Raw genomic sequence first — 6,380 nt, 5'->3', positions numbered from 1 at the left:
CGGCTATTGCAAGCAAAAATAAATATTGAAAAAAAAAAACACATTTGGCCAAATTTGGACATACGACAGTTTAATATAATAGCAACGATATATATATATATATATATATATATATATATATATATATATATATGTGTGTGTGTGTGTGTGTGTGTGTGTGCGTGCGTGTGCGTGTGTGTAGGGATACACATGTACATTCATACATACATACATACATACATACATACATACGAGGGGGTGTGTTGAAAAGTTCTTGGCTTTAGATAAAAGAAAATACAGAAAGATTACTTATTTATTCAACTTATTTCCCTCTTAGATTCACACATTGCGGAAGTCCTTCAGTTTTCCTAAGCCCTGCAACTCGGAAAGTTGGGCCTCCAGCCAGACCCTTAACCATACCCTTAAAGTCGGGAACTTTTCTGCACCCCCTCGTATATACAAACGCACATAAATATATATACATACAAACATGTGTGTATGTGTATGTATGTATATGTGTGTGCATGTGTGTGCGTACCTAAGCATATATAAACGTCGTAACAATTATAAAAATTAAATGAATCAATAGAAATAACTAAAAGGGGTTAATTTTCATACACAATGGGTGACGTTTTTGAAATCTGTACCCGAAATATCGATTTAAATTTTTGGACACATGGTGGCAAAAGAGGAAAAATTCTCAAGGAAAAGCGAACAAAGCTTTCCAACTTACGAAAACTGGTCTTTGTTTGCAGGCAAGAATAACATTGAATAAGTTTTGTTGTATTTTGCATTTGAAAAATGAATTTCTAATAATGTTTACTCATTAATTTGTATAATTAAAGCGTAGAATGATCTATGGTAAAAAAAATTAGTATTTTCATTTGAATAGTTAAGGGTTGATGTACTGAATGCCGAACGTAAAACTTTTTTGATAAATTGAAATGTCATTAACAAATTTAAGTTATTTCCCCCAGACCAATTTATTGTTTTCAATTATACAAAAATTGCCAACATAAACGGCAAAGATCTAACTTTTTTTTTTCTATATGTGAAAAAAAAAAGCCCCCTTGTCAACTGATTAGGCAGGCTTCAATAGGTTATACTATGCCAATGAGATCAAATATTCGAAATATGTCCACAGCTTCCTGTAAATAAAATCAGACTTCATATCCACTGAGTATGTAAATTATCTTTGGGAGATTTGATTTTGAATTCATGAAATTATCTTCCCTTTTGTTTGATAGAGCCAACAATTGTTGCAAAATCTGTCTTCTATATCACTTATTACAGGAGACTTTACAGAGAGAAAACAGTTTGCAACCACATCCATCCATCCATCCATCCATCCATACATACATACATGACCAGTACAAATAATTTTCACATCAACAGCGACGTAGACCGTCTCTACCTAAAATAAAAGCAAGGGAAGGCTGTCTTTGAATGTCGTATCATATCCCGTCGGTAAAATCTTTTAACCACTAAGTGTTGAAGTGCATCTTTTAGCGAAGTTTGCATACATGAGGCAGATATCATCATGGGATTTGGAAAGCAGCATCATGAGCAATATTCTTTGTTTTATAACCTTGAACACATGCCCATAAAAGTCGCATGACTCTACCGCAACATATCATCAGAAGACTATGCATGGATATGTTAGCAGAAAGCTCCAGAATGACAGTAACATTGATCATAAAAGTAGTCTATCATGGACCAACAACCAAATTACTAACTCTCACTGTGAAGGGTATACGTTTGCAATCCAGGACCAGGAAATATTAACCATATACTTGATGCACAAAAGGGACAAATACTCAAGATAAGCATCAAAACGTGATAACCGATGCAGACTTTGTGGAGTTAATACTGAAAATATCACCAACGTCATAAGTAGTTGTCTGAAAATGTCATTGTGGTATTATCTACCGATGAGACTTGATGTAGCCAAGACACTGTATAATGAGATCCGTCGTAAGAATAACCCCGAGGCCAAAGAAATAAGAATCCACGTAATGGTAGAGATCATAGGCACTCCTAATAAGAAGGAGTACTAGTGGGATGTCTCAGGGAAAACCTTAATAAAATGTAAACAAAATAAACCTGACATAGTGATCTGGGGCAGAGAAGAGAAACAGTGTGCAGTAGTGGAAATCAGCTGCCCAGCGGATGTTAACATAAAGCTAAAGATCAGCAAAAATACCTATACTGAACTATTGAGAAATCTACAGTTACTCTACCCGGGTTTATACCTATAATAAATGGGGCACTGGAATATGTAACACACTGCCTAAGTACAATCTTGAGAAATAAGATTTCTCAAAACCAGAGAAGAGAATGCTGATTCGAAGACTACTTGAACTGTAAATATTTGTAAAACTTTCCAGAATTTTATCATTTAAGTATGCATATGCATGTCTAGACTTGCAGCTATACATGAGAACACATACATAAAACAAAACATACAAATCTGCACATGCACTGACTCCCAATACTGCACATTTACATGTTTTTGAAATTCTAATGACGGAGTCTTGGATCTTAGGTTAAAAACTAGCTCTTTGTCGGCAAGAAATCTTGAAATGAAACTGAACAATGACACACACTCACACACACACACACACACACACACACACACACACACACACACACACACACACACACACACACACACACACACACACACACACACACACACACATACACACATACACACACACACGCACACTCGCACGCACGCGCGCGCATACATACACGTACACACACGTACATACACACACAATTATCCGGCGTAGATTATTCATAGTCGCTAGTTTTATGTAATTTCTTCTATGAAGTGTGCTTAAATTTTGTAATAACGACGACGACAACAACAACAACAACAACAACAACAACAACAACAACAACAACAACAACTACTACTACTACTACTACTACTACTACTACTACTACTACTACTACTGCTGCTGCTGCTGCTGCCAATGGTAGTAGTAGTAGTAGTCGTAGTAATTTATCCTGGCCTAGTGTACATAATCAAATGCATGACCGTTCGATGATCAGAGGTATCCAGCAACTGGTATCACCCTCAGTTCTTTCTTGGAAGGTAGGGATAGAACAGTTTTATTTTATTGACCCAAGTATTCGACTGGTGCTTATTTTGGAACTTATAATGATGTTGAATCCTATTTCGGTATGTATGTATGTATGTATGTATGTATGTATGTATGTATGTATGTATGTATGTATGTGTGTGTGTGTGTGTGTGTATGAGTGTGTATGTATATATATATATATATATATATATATACATACACACATGTATGTATGCATGTATGTTTGTATGTATGTATGTATGTATGTATGTATGCATGTTTACATGTATGTATGTGTGTTTTATATATATATATATATACATATGTATATTGGAAAATGTTATATCCTTGGTACAGTTGGATATATTTGAAACTGATATTTCTAATTAATTTTATGATAATATAAGGTAAGTCAATTTTACAATTTGGTTTGTAGATCTCGTGTATATCTACAAACCAACGGAAGAAAGCATTAAAAATGTAAATAAAGATATATTTAATCATCCAACATTCTGACTACCTTATTATTCTCAATGTATGTATGTATGTATGTATGTATGCATGTATGTATGTATGAATGTATGTATGTATATATATATATCTATGTGTGTGTGTCTTTATGTCTGCATTTGTCCTTCCACCACTTCTTGACAACCGGTGTTGGTGTTTTTATGTCCCCGTAATTTAGCAGTTCGGCAAAAGAGATCTATAAAATTAGTACCAGGCTTAAAAGGAAAAGTAATGGGGTCGATTCATTCGACTAAAATTATTCAAAGCGGTGCCTCAGCATGACCACCCTCTAATAACTGAAACAAGTACAAGACTCTCTCTCTCTCTCTCTCTCTCTCTCTCTCTCTCTCTCTCTCTCTCTCTCTCTCTCTCTCTCTCTCTCTCTCTCTCTGTGTATATATAGATATCAAACTAGTTCGTTAAGAAAAATTTAGAGATGAAAGCAGTATCTATTCTGAGAAGTAATGTTTGTTGTCACCTAAACGTAAGTGTTCTATAAGAACAGATGATACTGCTGTCTTAACTCCAGACGTTTCCTCCAGCTGGTTGTTCAGTGTACTCGATATGTATTGCAAGCGGGAAGAGAACTCTACTATTCTAGCTCGGAGACTGGTGGATACTCGTCTGCTAGACATAACGATAGTTTACCCAAGCTCGCAATATATAGAAAAGCAATCACACTGGTTTGTATATGTATATGTATATGAGAATAGTGGGAAAAAACTGTTTTCAGAACTATTGGTTGCTTAATTTGATTTGCAACTTATAACAACTATTCATCTTTATTTGAAAGTTGATAGTATTAGAGCATTTAGATGAAAGAAGGCTGTTTAAAGTATTATAATTTTAATTTTCCTTATAAGACTTGCTTTCATCAAATGTTTGTTACGGTATTAGCTTACAAATAAAGATGAATAGTTTTCCTGTTAAACAGCAGCATGAGACTTGAAGTATACAACTATAAAACTTTTCAAAATCATGAAATTGAGAAAGTGGTTAATTTTATTTAAACTTCATTTCTTTTATTCTTGTGAAAGAGAAACTTATTTTCTTGTATGTGCACATGAATACGTGTGTTTGTAAATGTATACACCTGTATACATACATAGACACATACATACTATATACACATATATATACGTGGCAGAAACGTTAGCACGCCGGGCGAAATACTTAGCAGTATTTCGTCTGCTGTTACGTTCTGAGGTGGACTTTGTCTTTCATCCTTTCGGGGTCGATAGATAAAGCACCAGTTACGCACTGGGGTCGATGTAATCGACTTAATCCCTTTGTCTGTCCTTGTCTGTCCCCTCTATGTTTAGCCCCCTGTGGGCAATAGAGAAATAAAATACGTACATACGAAGGATGTTCATTAAAGATTTCACCTGACCCACTTCCCTAGGACTGGGATAAACGAATCTGGACATAATTATTAGTCCTTTTCTACATAGCCACCAGCAATGGTGACACACTTCTCCCATCGCTTTATGCAGCTGTGAAGACCTCGTCTGTAGAAGTCGGTAGGCTGCGTCTGGAGCCAAGACTTCACCTCGCAAATAAGTTTACCATAATCCGAAAAATGTTTCCCCTTCAAAAAAGACTTCATAGGTGGAAACAGATGGTAGTCAGTTGGTGCGAGATCGGAAGAGATCGGATGAGGAAGGATTTCATAGCCGTAAGAGTGTGCTTTCATCCGGGCAACCTGCGCATTGTGAACTGGGGCCTTGTCTTGGAGGAGCATGCCACGCTTCTCTGATTTGATGGCATCCCGCAATTTATGCAGCAGAGAAGCATAATATGTCCCATTAATTGTTAATCCACCATCACTACTCTGCATTGGTCCCAAAAGTCTGTGAGCATCACCTTACCTGCTGAGGGTTGGACACGAGCCTTCTTTGGAGGTGATGAGTTATCATGCTTCCATTGTTTCGATAGGACTTTAGTCTCAGAATCATAGTGATGTACCCATGTTTCATCCTGTGATAAGTTTGCCGAAAAAAGCACTCGTTTTCATGGCACATTGCCAAAAGAGCCTGGGAGCAATTGACTCGTTCCTGCTTCTTACAAGGTGTGAGCATCCGGGGAATCCATCGTGTGGACAACTTATGCATGTGCAAATGGTCGTGAATGATTTTTTCCACGGATCTTACATTTATCTTCACATCTTGGTTTAGCTACCGAATAATTATGCGGCAATCCTTTAAAATGGCGGCTTCCACTTTATGGATGGTGTCGTCATCAATAGCGGAATGTGGTCGCCCAGGAATAGGAGCAGTTTCTACCGATGTCCAACCACATTTGAACTTGCGATGCCAGTACTTGACTCCGTCGTATAATGGTGCATCGTCACCATAAACTTCTTTCATCTCATCGAAAATCTCTTTTGGTGTATGACCTTACAATTATAAGAATCTGATCACTGATCTGCATTCAGCTGCCTCCATTATAACACCCTAGTCCATTTCAGCAGCCGTAAAAGACAAACGAATACTAGTGGAAAGCCGCAATTTACAATGTGACATGTAGAGACATGTATGATTATAGCTATACAAGTTCCGTTACCTGCAATAACTGGAAGTGGGTCAGGAAAAATCTTTAATGAACACCCCTCGTATGTATATATGCATGCATTTATGTATATATGTATATATGTATATATGTATATATGCATTTATGCATGCATATAAATAAATATATATATATATATATATATATGTTTGTCGTCTATCTATCTATCTATCTATCTATCTATTTATCTATCTATCTATCTATCTATCTATCTATCTTATGCTTGTACTT

This window comes from Octopus bimaculoides, chromosome 3, assembly GCF_001194135.2.
Source record: "Octopus bimaculoides isolate UCB-OBI-ISO-001 chromosome 3, ASM119413v2, whole genome shotgun sequence".
NCBI lineage: Eukaryota > Metazoa > Mollusca > Cephalopoda > Octopoda > Octopodidae > Octopus > Octopus bimaculoides.
The sequence above is the reverse complement of the archived record's forward strand: the minus strand, read 5'-3'. Positions refer to the sequence as shown.